The sequence below is a fragment of the Convolutriloba macropyga genome, chromosome 4 (assembly GCF_964194025.1).
Source record: "Convolutriloba macropyga chromosome 4, txConMacr16.3, whole genome shotgun sequence".
Lineage (NCBI taxonomy): Eukaryota > Metazoa > Xenacoelomorpha > Acoela > Convolutidae > Convolutriloba > Convolutriloba macropyga.
This window is the reverse complement of record NC_134471.1, coordinates 5,282,558-5,298,166: the sequence shown is the minus strand read 5'-3', so window position 1 is coordinate 5,298,166 and position 15,609 is coordinate 5,282,558. Positions and strand designations below refer to the sequence as shown.

The window sequence follows — 15,609 nt, the reverse complement described above, 5'->3', positions numbered from 1 at the left end:
ACGCTGCTTAGTACTTATACGCACGTGTTCTTTTTCCCCCTTTCCTCCTTTTTTTTACAAAAAATGTGGAAAATTCAGTTTACATTAATACTCAAAGATAGCTTGTAAGATATAGAGTAGCCTGCGTTTATTCCGTTCAATATTTCGAATTTCCGTTCAATTTTAGCTTTTCCATTTTTGCATTTTTTTTTAGTAAAAGCTACATCATCAAAAAGGATTTTAGCCGAAGCAGAAACTAACCGAAAATGAATTCCGCAGAAAGTGCTTAAAAACTAGGCTCGGTTATAACCTGTCACCTATTAATTACTACTAATCAGCGGACCCGTTATTGGACTTAATGAACAATTTTCTGTATGCTAATAGCGATTAAACTGTTAATTCGGCTAAACGAACCGTAGTTCTGTTGCATTGCAGGTCAAAATTCGTCGCAACGAATGAACTGCAATCAGAATCGGTCAATAAATCGAAAGGCTGCAAGCCGAAACAAGTCCTTATTGAATAAGCAAATGCAAACATAAGCCAACAGCCATTTTTAATTTCCATCGACTAAAGCAACGTTGCTATTGACGTGATGAAAAACTTCGACGATTGTTCAATTCGATTTACCGCCCTTCGATTTACTGCAACGGCCCATTGCAAGTCTTAACCTGAAAATATAAAATTAAGTTCAAAATTGAGTTATATTTTAAAATGCTAGGAGTAATAGCCGACAGCTCGGAGAGCCGAATCAGACCCAAATAAGAACAAGAGGCCAATGCTGAAATTTGACCGGTCGAATAATGTGATAGATATAAGGTCACTTCTCTAGTTACTTCTCAATGTCACTTCTGAAGTCCATATGCAGCAATTATAAGAAACGGTTCAGCCGATCAAAACACATGAACGTCTTTTGATAAGCTGTAGGAAGTGCGGTCGGGTTGCACTCCTATGCCCGCCCCCAGTTATAACTAAAAACAATAGTGCACTTTCTTCCTACTGTGATCTTGAACCATTTTTGATTTGAAAAATTCTAAAAGCGACCAGAGCTAGAGAAAATTTTAAAAATTTTGTTCATTTTTTATTTTCTGCTCTACGCCCGTTCGGCCCTACCTTTCTCCTGTTAATTTCTGCACGCTTGTGATGCGTTTGCTGTTTCAAACTGACGCCAGAGTGATTTACGTTCAAATAACCGAACAGGCGACCATTGATTGAAAACTTGCCATTATTCCCTCTTGCGTTTTACTGCTGAACTTGTATTTTGGTCATTGATCAAGTTTTTAATCATCTGAAGGAATTGTTCATCATATTTACTCGCCTAACTTAGTAATTAATCCATATTAATAACTGAGACGAGGTGGTTAAGGTTGCACACCGGGCGTTTTCTGCTTCAAGACACTTGTGCTAAATTCGGTTTGGTGAACTGAACTTGTCAGTTTGTGTTGCATTAACGTTAAAAGAACGTCACTTGAAATTACGCCAAATGCAAAATGAGAAAGGAGTAAGTGTGTAATTAGATATGCTAAGTAATGGAAATACTCTTTTGTTCCAGGAATTTTCTCGCTTATTACCAAATCTGAGCGGGTTTCCAAGGAAACCTTGCCACCTTGGGCTGCATTTATTCAAGGGATTCTCATTTAAGGATTGCATGGATGTTTTTTCAATGTTGAGCCCAAATTTCGTAACGCAAATATGAATGCTTTATGACACTTTCTATGTTCGTTATCGTTATTTCAAAGTGGTTGAAAATATTTTTAATAATCAAAATGGTAAAATTATAATTAAAATGGTCTAAGATTGTTAAGAAGACCCATATAAAAACGCTCAAAATCACCCAAGATGAAATGTATTTAGGTTTCTAAAAAAAACTGCTCATTATATTTTGGAGGACGACTTTTTGAGAGCTCTGAAATATTCGGATAAACAAATTTAAAAAAGGTGTAAAAATGAAGTTTTTTCTTCTGATGTTCTATTTTTTAACCTGATTTAAGAAATCTGTGTTTTTTTGCTTGAGCCTTTTATCAAAGCTACTTTACCACAGCCATTAGGTCTAATGAACCTTTCCACTAAAATTCCTTTATGAGCGACTGCTTTAATTAGGGTTTATTAAGGATTAAAATAATAGGGTATTAGTGAAAAACTGAAAAATATTGTTGAAAAAATTAAACTTCCATTTACCCCAAGAAAACAAAAAATGAAATTATCACAGCAACAATCAATTCGGGTTTTTTGCGGGATTTTCAATATGACAAAAACTTTGTGTTTGTCAGTTTGTGTTATATTAACTTCATGTCAGTTTTTTTTTAAAAATGCCACCTAAAATTAATTGTGATGGTTTCAAACGAACATCAAGAAACTTAGAAGTTTAATTAAAGTTTCGAAGAACGAAACAAAAACTTACCTGACGAACTTTGTCAATAAGTAATGACCAAAGAACTAAACTCAATTCTAACTCAGTCTTGGCGCTATCATTATCAACCATATGTTAGAAGTAAATTCTCCCACCAACAGAAAACTGATTCTAACATCCACCGACCTCCAACTAATGAACTCGATTGTACACAGGCTATATATGATTCTCATGAAATATTGATGAAAATAGAAAATCACCTCCGGGATTCGGAACTAAAATCTATTCGCATGTCAATCATGTAAAATATTTTCAGCTAATCTTAAATTTTCTCTGTATATTTTCGCATAGATAAGTACTAAAAATGCGAGCTAATTTTTGTATATTTTCAGGTCCAATTTTAATTTAAAATTCAAAAACTTTTTGAATTACTCGACCCGTGTTATCGACCACGACAATGGTGTCCAGACCAGCTACAGACAGACAAATTTTTGATTAACAGAATGCGGAATCAGCTACTGCATGGATTATGTCTTTTGTGGCGAAATGACGCGCAGAGAAGAAAGAGGACAAGATAAACACCGATGGTACTATACAGGACCTACAGATAACCAATCTTTTTCTTAGTATGTGCGGTCAAGATGCAATCAATAATCTTAGCAGCCTAATAAGTCCTAAAGAGAGAGTAGTAACGGCAGATAGGGCTAAATTTCTGTCCGTAATACAAGATGTAGGGGAGTCAGACGACGATTTCCTAGTGCGTCTTAGTGAGGAAGCACGCTATTGTGACTTCGAAAAACTCAAAAATGCGGCCAACCCTGAAAAGGGTTGGTAAAAACAAAGTTTATCTCAGGTTTGAGGGACCCTGAAGCAAAACTTAGACTACTAGACGAAATTAAAACAAAACCAACAATGTAGGTTACTAAAATGAATGAGATCTTACAGTTCAGAAGTGAAACAATGGCTTTTGCAAGTTCTTCATCAGGTAATAAGACTTTTTTTTTGTGAAAGAAGAATTTGGGTTCAGCTTCAAAAAGACGTTTCGAAAACTAAACGAAAAATTTACGGCTATTAAAAGCAACAAGTTGCACTAGTTGTGGGGTAAGCCACACTCTAGGAAACCCTGTCTAGCGCTTAGTAAAAATGCGACAATATGAAAAAGTGAGATACTTCTCAAAAATGTGTAGAAGCCAACCCCAACCAAATTCAGGTAAGTACAATAAACAGAATAACTTTTGCAATAAAAAAAAATTCTTCAGAGCAAGCATTTTCACAATCGGAGATGGGAATGCTTTATACTAAAGAACAATTCTTCAGCACGTCTGCGACATGGTAATATATCTCAATAAATAACTGCAAAGTAAAAAAGCAGGTATACACAGGTAAAAATAGCACAGTGATATCATCAAAAATATGGACTCAGCTTGGTATACCTCAGTTGGATATTGAAACAAAAACATCTCAAAGCTTATGATGGTCATCAATTAACGCTTCTGGGAACCGTGACGTTGAGTGGAACGGAAGCAGGCTCATAAAAAAACAACTAGCAGTTGTGCAGTCTGATAAAGAATTTGGACTTCGTGGTAGAGACCTTCTATTCAAGCACGGTGAGAAAAACATCACAACCAAGCACCTACCTGCTGTGAAGGGTTACAAAGCTCATATGAAGTTGATACCAGGATCAAAGCCAATGTTCTGCAAAGCCAAAAAAATACCTCAACCTCTTCAAGACAAGGTCACAGAGAAGCTGGAACAGATGGTCGGACAGGGCATCTTTGAACCGGAACAGCCAGGAGTAGTCAATAACGGATCTCCAGTGGTGAGGCAGAGAAAGAAGAGAGGAGAAGTGAGACTTTGTGTTGACCTGAAATTGCATATCAACGGCAAGGTCATGGATGAGTACTACCAAATACTAAACAAAAAGATGATCGTCCACAACCTACATTGGCCTCATACTTTGGCGATATTGACCTCTCAGATGCCTACTATCAAATTGAACTTGACGAAGAGGCAAAAGACAAACGTACAGTCGACAGAGCGGAGTGTTCAAGATGTACCAACTACCTCCGGGATGGAAGAACTCGTCTTCAATCTTCCAGAATAACATTGAATCAACGCTAATGGTATCATAGGTGTTGTGATTTTTCAAGACGATGTGCTGGTCTATGGAACTACCAAGGAGCAGTTCGACAAGAAAATGCTTGCAGTCAAGAGTCGACTACGTGAGAAAAATTTTACTACTAACGAGAAAAAGTCTATCTCAAAACCAGTCAACAGCGTTAGTTTTTTGGATACTCCATTTGAAAGAAGGGAATAGCACCAGATCCCAATAATTTGGGAAAAATAAAAAAAGCAAAAACACTTAACAACAAACAACTCGAATCGTTTGTTGGGCTGGCTATTTTTTACGGAAAAATGATTCCTGATTTTGTAACAGAAATGCTACCTTTAAATACCATATGAAATAACAATTCCTCATGGGGCAAAACGCAACTAAAAGCTTTTGAAGACAAAAAATGAATTATTTGCTAAACTACTTGTACAGCGATATAGTTTACAAAAGGAAGCAACAGTTACTAGTGGCGCTTCTGAAAAAAGCATCGAAGGATTTCTTTCGAAAGATGGACATGCACTTATATGTGTATCAAGAATGTTGACTCCAGAGGAGCAAAACTAATCGAACAAAGTACGGGAAGCACTGGCAATTTTTTCCTGGTCACAAGATTAAAACTATTCCTTCTTGGAAGACGATTTACCCTACAAATGGATTACAAATTGCTCAACTATCTCTTCGCACCAAACTAGGAGATCCTGAAGACAGCATCAGCTAGAATCACAAGATGGGCAATAGCACTAATGGGCTTCGACTATGAGTTGAAGTACAAACCAGGAAAGCAGTTAACCCACGCATATAATTTGAGTAGAATGGGTTTTGACGAAGACGAATCCGAAAAACGACAATGTGTGCTTTGCGATCAATAACAGACTCTTCCAAGACATAATAGAACGAATCAAAAACGGCAATTGGTAACACTGTTCAGAAGCGGAAAAAAGATTCTAACAACATTTGACCATTCACAGTTGAATCATCTTCCGAGGTGTTGTTCCTTTCATTCCACCCAAACTACGACACTTGGTTTTGGCAAAAGCGCATGGGATAGACACTGGGAAGAATTCAACAGAGGCATCAGTTACAATGATAGCGTGGTGGCCTGGCATTACCCTAGACGTTCAACATTTTGTTGCTAAATGTAAGAATTGTCAATTGAACAGGCCTAGACTGGGAAAAACAACCTCTTTGTGGCCAGAGCCAGACGTTTGGGAACGGCTCCACGTAGACTGGGGTTATGTTAAGGAACAAGGTAACATCTTATTAATTGTTGACACGGGTTCTGGCTGGAATAGACGTTTTCCCCGCAATGGGAAAATAGAACACCAGAAACAGTTAAAATATATCTTTGTCAAATCTTTGCATGATTCTGAAGTCCAAAAACTTAAGTGTCTGATAATGGTGCTAAATTTGTAAGTGGTGACCTTAGACAGTGATGTGAATCACTGGGAATTAAGGAAATGAAATCACCCGTTTATTATCCGAGAGCTAATGAACTAGATGAAAGTGCAGCTCAGACAGTAAACGGGCACTTCAAGCGTGGACTCCCAACAATAATGTGTCATTTGGAGCATTCCTGCAAAAGAGCACTGATGGCACATCGCAACAATTCGAAGACGAGGAGCAAAACTCCAGTTGAACTCCTGTTGGGACGCAGAGTGAGGCTACCAGCAATAGCAGATTTCGACTCGTGCGAACCCATTCTATTAAAGGCCAGTGAGAAGACAAAGATAGTTCCTGCTACCTTCATCATCAGTAAGGGCTTGAACACATCTCTGTTGCAGCCCGAAAACTCAACACGGACTATTAGAGTGAGCGACAACCCAATTGCGAGACTAGACGAGGACAAAATGAAAACTGAACCAGCAGTGGAGGAGACCATATCTGAATCAGAACCACAACTTCAGAACACATATGTGGGACCTTCACATCTAGATGAAGCTTCTGTAGTCACATCATCTGCAAAACATCAACAACCTGAACCACCAGAGCCTTCACGAATATCAACAAGAAACAGAAAACAGTTGGACAGATTCGGAGTACATATACCACAAACTTGCTTAAAAAAGGAGGGAGCATGTGATGGTTTCAAACAATCATCAAGAAACTCAGAAATTTCATTAAAGTTTCAAGGAATGAAAGAAGAACATACCTGACAAACTTTGTCAATAAGAAATGACCACAGAACTATACTCAATTCCAATTCAGTTTTGGAGCTATCATTATCTTGCTGACCTATCAATCATTTGTCAAAATTAAATTCTCCCACCAACAGAAACATGATTCTAACAACCACCGCCCTTCAACTAATGAACTCGACTGTACCTAGGCCATATATGATTCTCATAAAATGTTGATGAAAATCGAAAATCACTTCCGGGATTCGGAACTTAAATCTATTCGCATGTCAATCATGTAAAATATTTTTAGCTCATCTAAATTTTCTCTGTTTAATTTCGCATAGATAAGTACTATATATACGAGCTAATTTTTGTACAGTTTCATTTCAATTTTAAGTTAAAAATCAACTTATTGAAGTCTTTGACCCGTGTTATCGACCACGACGTTAATAAGTTTACGACATCAAAAACTTGAATATTTGAAAATTATAACAATCGTCATTGTATTATAATCAGAAGCACTGAACTGTTTCTGGGCTGTTGGATACAAAAAATTTTTACCTAATATTTCTGTGAAAGCGTCAAAAGTGTAGTGTACAGTATGCACTTTTTTATGGCACTATTTTGCAAGCATAAATTAATTAACTTTAATTAGTTATACTTTAACTTTTTGAGGATTATATGACGACTGAGAAAAAGTTAAAGGTTGCCAAGATTGTGTCCGCTAGTAAGAGCTAGTTAAGGAGGCTGATGTTTTATCAGATTAGTTTACATTTTTGCAGTTTTTGCTTTCCTTTGACTGTTTTGTTGTTTGATGTTGTCAGGAATAATTACAGAAAAAATTGAAGCATGCTATGATGCTTATTATTCCAAAACAAAGTTATCTGCTTATCAATTCGTTTGCGGATTTTTTGAACATCAAAATAAATTTAGAACATTAATCAAAATTCAGTTTTTGTACGGTGAACACGTCCTCAAAACTGGCGGAGATTTCAAAATTGTTTGCTTGATTAAAATGAAATTTCTTTATGACATTTGCTACCCCAAAATTTTTCTCGATATTTAAATATTAAGAGAAATAAATTGATCAGGCCAGCGCTAACTACAACCTCCCCCTTTGTTGATTAACTCTCAAGGACTAACAAAAAGGATCTGAAGTTCTTGCATTCCTACAAGCTTGCTGATCAGCTAAAATTTTTGATAAAAGTTCAGACAACTTTTTGCTAAAATATGCAATTCTCAATTTTGAACTGAAATTTTGTAAAGTTGTTTTTTTTGTCTGGAAGTTAAAAAAGGATAAAGAGGCACTTATTTTGTAGTGAAAACAATCACTTGCATTTTAAAACCAGTTGTCTTTTTAATAAAAAGTACCAAATTAAAACTAGAGAACAATTATTTTTTTTTTTGAATAAAAGAGATTAAATAAGTCAATAATAACAAAACTTTTTGACGCATTCTTTTTCGGCCGTATTATTCAATAGTGACACAGCAAAAGGCATTAATTGGCATAACAGTTTTCTTACTGTAATCTTTCTCGAAGTTGTAATTCTTCTTCACAATTCTAACTGTAAAGTGGATTAATTTTACTCCTCTCAGATGAAATTCTCAATACTGCATTTTTAGTATTTTATCTTTTGTTTACAGCGCTTTAGGATTATCTAAATAGGGTTTTCCGCTTTTAATAACTAAATTTTTATGATTTGAAGCGTTTGGACTATTTTTCCAGTTTTTTTTGTATTTTTAATTGGGAGTGGAAGCTTGCAGGTTGCGTTGAGTGAACTTTCTCATTGTCGTTATTTTTGGGTCATTTTTAGTAGGATCTGTTAGCCTTACCTGTCTAATTTATCCGTTAGTGAGCGCCAACTTTAGCAAGATGTGTTTTGAACCGAATTCGCATTTTCCTGCAACAACTGGTCTGAGGTTTTATCTTAAGTAAGCATAATCTCATCTTTTTTGTTTCAGCCCTCCAGAATTTTCTTGGGTTGCGAAAGCAATCCTTTTTTCAGCCTGTTCGGGTCGATCGATGTCTTTTACAGAACGATTCATTAATTTTATCACTGGAAAGTGTTAAAAATTTAATTGATCATTATTTAGACATTTTCATTAACTGACTGCTCAGAGAAATAGTGGCGATGAAAATCAAAACCATTTTACACCTCTCCTGCTTTTTCACATTTCTTTTTCGGTTAGTTGACTCTATGTTAAAATCAGCTCTATTATTCGGACACAAAAAGTTATTTTGAGATAATGCTAAAAAGGAACTTCAAAGAAGAATTTGCTTCAGTTCTCTCGAAAACTGCTAATCATTGATATGTTCACGAAAAAAATAGCAATTGAAAAAGGACAGTTATTCTGCCTGTATCAACCTTCACAAGAACAATCAATTTTTTGCGTATTTTTACGCGTATGTAATTAGTTTCCGACATGAGAATATTTGTTCTAAACTCGAATTGATTTTCGTAATAAAAGGGTTTCCAATATTTAAAAGTTTTCATTGGTTTTTTTTTATTATCCGTTAGAAAAAACTCAAATATTAAGTACATAGCACGTTGTAGAAAATAGAAGAGCATTGTTGTGCGTAATTTGTGACCAAAGATTGAAGTCAAAATCAATTTCGAATATCTCGAGTTTTAAATGGTCTATCAAACTCGTAGTTTTGATACTACAAAAAAGATGTAAAATTCTTTCGTTTTTAACACATATTCAGATTATACTCCACAAACGCCCTGTATTTAATTTAAGAGTTCAATTAGAGTTTCTAAATTTAAAGTCAATGATATAGCAGATACAGATGATTTTTTTTTCAGAAAAAAGTATCCCTACTCAAGTTTCAGTGACACAAAATTTGATTTTTTGTTTTATAACTGCGATATTCACCCAGGTAGAAAAAGAAAATAAGCTTTGTCATGTTTCATGGTTTTGGTGTAAATTTTTTTGATTTGTTGACTGACATCAATGACTTCAAAAGACCAAAGAAGTTGTTAAAAAAATTTTTCTGTGTTGTTTTCAAATCCGACCAACAGGTTTTAGGTATGAAGTTTGTATAGAATACTCATTGGATAATTTGAAGTTTTTCAATCTTCTTTTTAAAAATTGTAAAAATTACAGAGACAGCAAACGGGACTTGAAACAATTGCATAGCAATTGACTAAACAACTTTTGAATCAACCATTTTCGAATTAAAGATTGATTCAAGAAATTAGAAATATCTGATCCAAATCTTCCTTTTCGATTACAAATATGATAAACCTGCTCTATTCACCTAGAAAACCGACCGTTTATCTCGCAAAATCTGTTATAGAATTGTTATTTTGAGAGATTCTGTCAAAATATTGGAAATTGTTATCATGCCTATTTCGGCGGTAAAATCGTTTCTACAAATTCTACTGACAACAGCGCAAAATACTTTGTTCCGGTTGTGCAGATTTTCATTGATTCCAGATACACGTTATGTTACCTATGTATTCAAAATAAAATTTAGGGCTGTTGAGGTGTTTAAAGTTGAAAAACAGAAAAGAATAAAACAAATAAATATTTTGGACAGAGGAATTCAAATGCTTTTATTATTAGCATGTTCTTGAATAAAAATTGAATTGAAAAAATTCTGCATTTAATTGCCCAATTAATTTTTTGATTAAAACCGTTTTGATTCCTAATCCCACCCACGTTCAGACCTCGACTGATGAAAAGACCATGCTTGACCGAAAAGTAGTATGAAAACACATGCTCGACTCAAACAACCCATGTAAAGACTTTAGCTGTTCCTAATCAGTCAACTAGACTTTGACTCGACCCAACTTTTTGAGGTTAAATTTTGTCTCGACGCAATTATGATGCTCAATTTCAGCTCGACCTATAATGTTCACTCTGAACACAAAAATTAACATTCACGCTGAAAATTGGTTATTGCTTATAACTTACTCAACGGATATGACAGTTCAAATTTTTCAATGTTTCTGATGTTTTATCAAAAAAGCACTGTGGTATTATGAATCTATTTTAAAAAACAAACTTTTGAAACAAATGAACTAGATTATAACACACTAAACCCATTGCCATTGAAAAATCCATTGTTATAGTTTTGTTAACTAGTTGAACTCAGTTGAATAAATTCGCCTTATAGATTAGCTTCGAAAACTATTTTATCTTAGGAATTCAATGTTTCTTAAGACTTCCTGGCAAAATTTCACCTGTTTTTGGCTAATACAACGCTATTTTGGTGTTGCTGGCAGATATTATACATCTACGAAAAGAGGTAGAATAAATTTAACGATTATTAATCCCACAAATTTAATCCTCAACTTATGAAAACACCATGCTCGACCCCCCTACTAGAATTGTAAATTCGAAGTTTAAACCTGGGAACATTTTTCTACATCGCGAATTAAAGCATTTTACACATAAACATCTAGATACAGATCCTTGTTTTCGAGGTGTTAAGTTTTTAAAATTTATGGTTAATTGTTAACTCGAGGCTTTTCCTCTCAACCCTCGATCTATGCCTTACTGAAAAAAAAATGTTACACTGCATATATGAGTGAGAATTTGAGAGATTTGAGAATTTTTATCGTTTGATATTTATAATTCGACACGATATATGCTCTCAGGTCTTAGTCGCAAATATGGGAACATTCTACGCCACTCTCTGGATAATGAGAAGCTGCTAATTGTTATTGTGAAAACTAATCTTTACCTGAATTTCAGCCTTGCAGTTGGTTTGGAGTTTGTTAAGTAAAGGCTTTACCAAAATTTCACAACCGGTCAGAATAGATAATTGATTCGCAAGTGCTGTAAAACCCAACCCAACTCAACCCTCCCCCCCCCCCCACATTCCCTATCACCTCTTATTATGCAAATGAGACATGAACAAATTAAGTTCAAAGAATTTACCAACTGGTTGTCGTGGACAATTGCCAAATTCTTAAAGCTTTGAATTCAGGAACTTCAAGCGTAAAAACCCGTTTATGTTTTCACTTCAGGGTTAATGTCATGTTTGTCAGCAATTAAAGAAATTGAACAGGTCTGTCGAAGTTATTATCACCAGATCTTATTAAAATATTGTCTTAAACTGCTCTTAAGGCCTTGAATATTTCCTATTCGTTCTCTGTTACGATTCGACAGCGCATTTGGGATTCTGTTTCTTTGTAGTTGCCTTTTAGCTTCTGATTAATTAGGAAATGAGCAAACGCTAGGCTATAAAAGTCTAAGTCATAACAAAATGCGTGAGAAAATATAATGAAGTTCAGAAAAAATGGCGATCAATATTTAATATCAAAATAAGGTTTTTTGTGGGTGATCTAACTATTCCTGATGTATCGATGAAAAATCAATCAAAACAAATGTGGTAAACGGATAAAATCCTGGGCATCTTGCCAAAACCAATAAAAATTTCTCAGATGAAGAATATGAAACGAAGCAGAAAATTTAAAAATTTCAACGACTTTAAAAAAATTTTCTATTTTTGTTCTTTCGTTTTTAGTTCCCTAGAAGTCCCAATGGAATATGTTTTCAACAAATATGTTATGATGCTTATTTTTGAAATTAAAGCAACTTTGTTTTGAACGTTTCCTTTTTTTCCGTAAAATGTTTTTAAGAAGCTTTGTTACACTCTAAATCTCTCTCGTGCAAAATCGCACGACTTTTTCTTGTGTGATGAAAAATCAAGCAATTTTTTGAGTGAAAAAGGCGTTTCGTGTGAGTTCCAATAAAAAAAGTTTCCTCGTGTGATGAAAATTTACATGATTTTCTGTGTGAATGACCGTATGAAGGAAATTAGCTTTTTAATTGCTCTTGAACGAAGTTCTTAGCAATTATTGTAAACGTGTGTCATTTTGTATGCAATATTTTTGCATGAAAATTTTGACTTTTCGAGTAACTTTTACTCCCTTGACTTTTTGCGTTTCGCGTGATCTAAAATTCTCTCTCAATCACAATTTCAAGTGGCTTAACTCAATTCGTAGCAATTTAATACTAAAAGTCAAATGAAAAGTGCACCGAAACCGATGCCATTTTTTACTTTAAATCTTGATAGTGGTTTATGTTAACCTCTAATGTGGTTATTTTAAGCCCGCTATTGAACTTCTTAGTCCCATTTAGACCCCCCCCCAACTGGAGCAGGCTGCAATTGATTAAAGCTCCCACTAGTCGTTCGAGATTAATTCTTCCGACGTTTAGTCGGTTATGTTTCTTATTGTTTCGCAAGCTGTTTTTTGTTGCTGTATTGAAAATTCACGAAATTAACACAAAAGTGAGAATTTTCATGAAGGTTTAGTCTGGTTCAGGTTTTGAAACCCAGAAAAGATCAGCCTAGATGAGACTTAAATGGTTTTTCTGACCTTCGCCTATTGCGTAATGGGCGTATTAGGTTTATTATAAGTGAGTTTAAGAGTCTAATTTATATCTGTGCGCATGATTTCAACACATGATTTGTTCGGGATTGAAAAAAGCTGCGCTATAAAATTCAAATCTAAACCATAACTAAATTGTGGTTAAAGCTTCCAAAGTTCTCTGAAACTTTGACCAAAAAGTTATTAAAAAGAATTTGGCTAGCAAAATTAGAGCACAGTTTTGTCCGCACATTGTGATTTCAATTAGAAATTGAACAAATATTAATTGATCCAATAAGAGTTTATGCCCACTCCATGTAAAACATGTGCTCCAACATCAAAAATCACCATGCAGTAATATAGCACTTATGTGCCCCAATTTAAATTACGGTTTAGTTTTAGAAACATTTTTGGACATTGTTCTAATCCGGACTGCTGCAATGTTTACATTAATTTGTTCAACGTCCTCATGTTTTACTGATTTCATTCGAATTTTGTCAAAGTAAGCTCAAGTTGTTTTTTGTTTTTGTCAGTCCCTGTCCTCGAACTTGTCTTTTTTTCTATCAATGCCCTCGAAATTGCACCTCTCAACTAATCTTTAATCGTTGAAAACTTTTTAATTTCAATTATTCCAAAATTGTTTTTGAGTAAAAAAATACGTGAAAAATTTTGACGAGAACACAATTGTTTTTTTGAACCCAATTGAAAACAATAATCTTTCTCAAAAAATACAGGTTGCGTAATTTCTATATTACGCAAATTTTCTATATTTTTGTTGTTTTGGTTTACGCGCAAAACTGCAGCCACTATTCGTTACATATTCGTCATTTCCTGCGTTCAGTTATTGTGAACATAAGTTTGTCTAAGAAGAACACTTCACTGGACAAATTCTGCAAACTAAGCTGAAAATATGGAAATTTACCTTCATTAATACAATTTTTTGTAATCATGGTTTTGACCAATCGATTGTTGATTTTGAAGTGTTTATTGTTGTAAGCACCGACGGTTTTGTCTAGTCTGAGCATCAATTCTGTACTCAACGGTTTTAATCCCGAATCAGACTGAGAAAATTGTAACAAGGCAACTTATGTCTGTGATGCGCATCGTGATCAAATTGTAGCTACTGGTTTGTACTCCAGTTGGAACATAACATATGCGCCAGGCGATTGTTTTAATTACTATCAGCAAATTGTTTCTTAAATGATGCTCTTCGTGATCTTAATGTAGCGATCAGTGTGGCGACCAGGATACAGAGCGTTTCTCATAAAAATTAGACAGATGTACTTTCTTAAAAAAGCTGATTACAGCAATAACTAATTACAAATTGGTACCCAATGATCAGCAAAGTTCGTTTTGTAAGTTTAAAAAACGTTTTACTCAAACAAGTAGAAAAAATTGAAGGATTAAAATTTTTTTCCGAGCTCTGGACAGGCGAGATAGAAACAAGCAGAATAGGAATAGAAGTTGACGGTATTCTAACTCATCCAATTTTTTGTGGAATTTTTAATCACTGACAAAATATTTTAAAATGTAAAGGACGGGGGATAGAATTTTGTTTGTATGTCAAATTGTGTATTAAAATATTTTCCTGAAAAAAATGGTCTGCGCACTGGTGGAGAAAATATGAGCAAAACAGTTTCCACACATTTTTTGTCAGGCAGCTAAGAAGAATTAGTATTTTGTTTGCGTAACCTTTGAAAAAACCCAAAAGGATCACCCTAATGTTCTGTTTCTGATAGTGAAATCTTTTACTGCACTGGAAACCTTTATATTTATTTCTCAACAAAACAACAAAAAACTTGTAATTCCGAAAGTCATAAAGATATCAACATTTTTTTTTCAAATAAGCTAAACAATAGGCTCCGAGTTATTTGAAGCCAAATATTAATAGACTTTTCTCTGACATATAAACAAAACTCTGAGAAAACTAAAAGAAAGGTAAAATTCATACTAGCTAAAGCTTTCATACACTATGATTGAGGTTTTTCTTAAAAATTTGGGTATCAGCTAGTAAAAAATACGAAAATACCAAATTTTTCACGAATTTTTTTAAGCAAAACTTGTGCCCTGAGACTTCAAAAAAGTTATAACTACCTTTACAAGAGAAAAGTAGTCACAAAACCATAAGTTTCAAAATCATAGTACGGAACACAAAATTGATTTTTTTTCTAAAAAAAATGATTTTTTGACTTGCCTACAGGGACTAATTCTGAAATTTAAAAAGTGAAATGGTAAAAACGTCTGATGATCTATTTCCTAAATTTGTTGGACAAGCTTTTCAGAGCTTTCCGAAAACGAAATGAAGCTGTCATTTTTAATTAAAAATTCGAAAAATTAAATCGAAGCCGAAAAGGAAATCAAATATTGCAATCAGTTCTCACGTTCTTCAGGTTGCTGATACGAGCAAAATATTTGTTATTTTTTACTTCTCCGTTAAGGCATCAGTAATAAAAGAAAAAAATGTAAAATAAATTACCAAAATGATTCGTACCAAATTTTGTACAAAAATATTTTTTATACCAGTTGTGTCAGAATAATGTATCAAAATATTTTTTCGCAATTTTACAAATTGGATTAATTCAATTAGACTTTGAATTGAGAACCAGTTTGAACCATTTCTATCAAGACCATGAATAATGCTTTTGAAAACTTGGGGTTTTTTGATAAATAGTCTTGCGTTGACAATAAAGGCTACAAACAACCGCTTTCTCCTTTAAAGCTTCGCTT

General features: G+C 34.3%; 1 protein-coding gene across 1 annotated transcript in view; it reads left to right on the top strand.

Annotated features, from left to right (window-relative positions):
- LOC142337957 (dynein axonemal heavy chain 5-like) overlaps positions 1-15,609 on the top strand; it is a 428,573-nt gene that overhangs the window by 97,926 nt on the left and 315,038 nt on the right. The window lies entirely within an intron of this gene.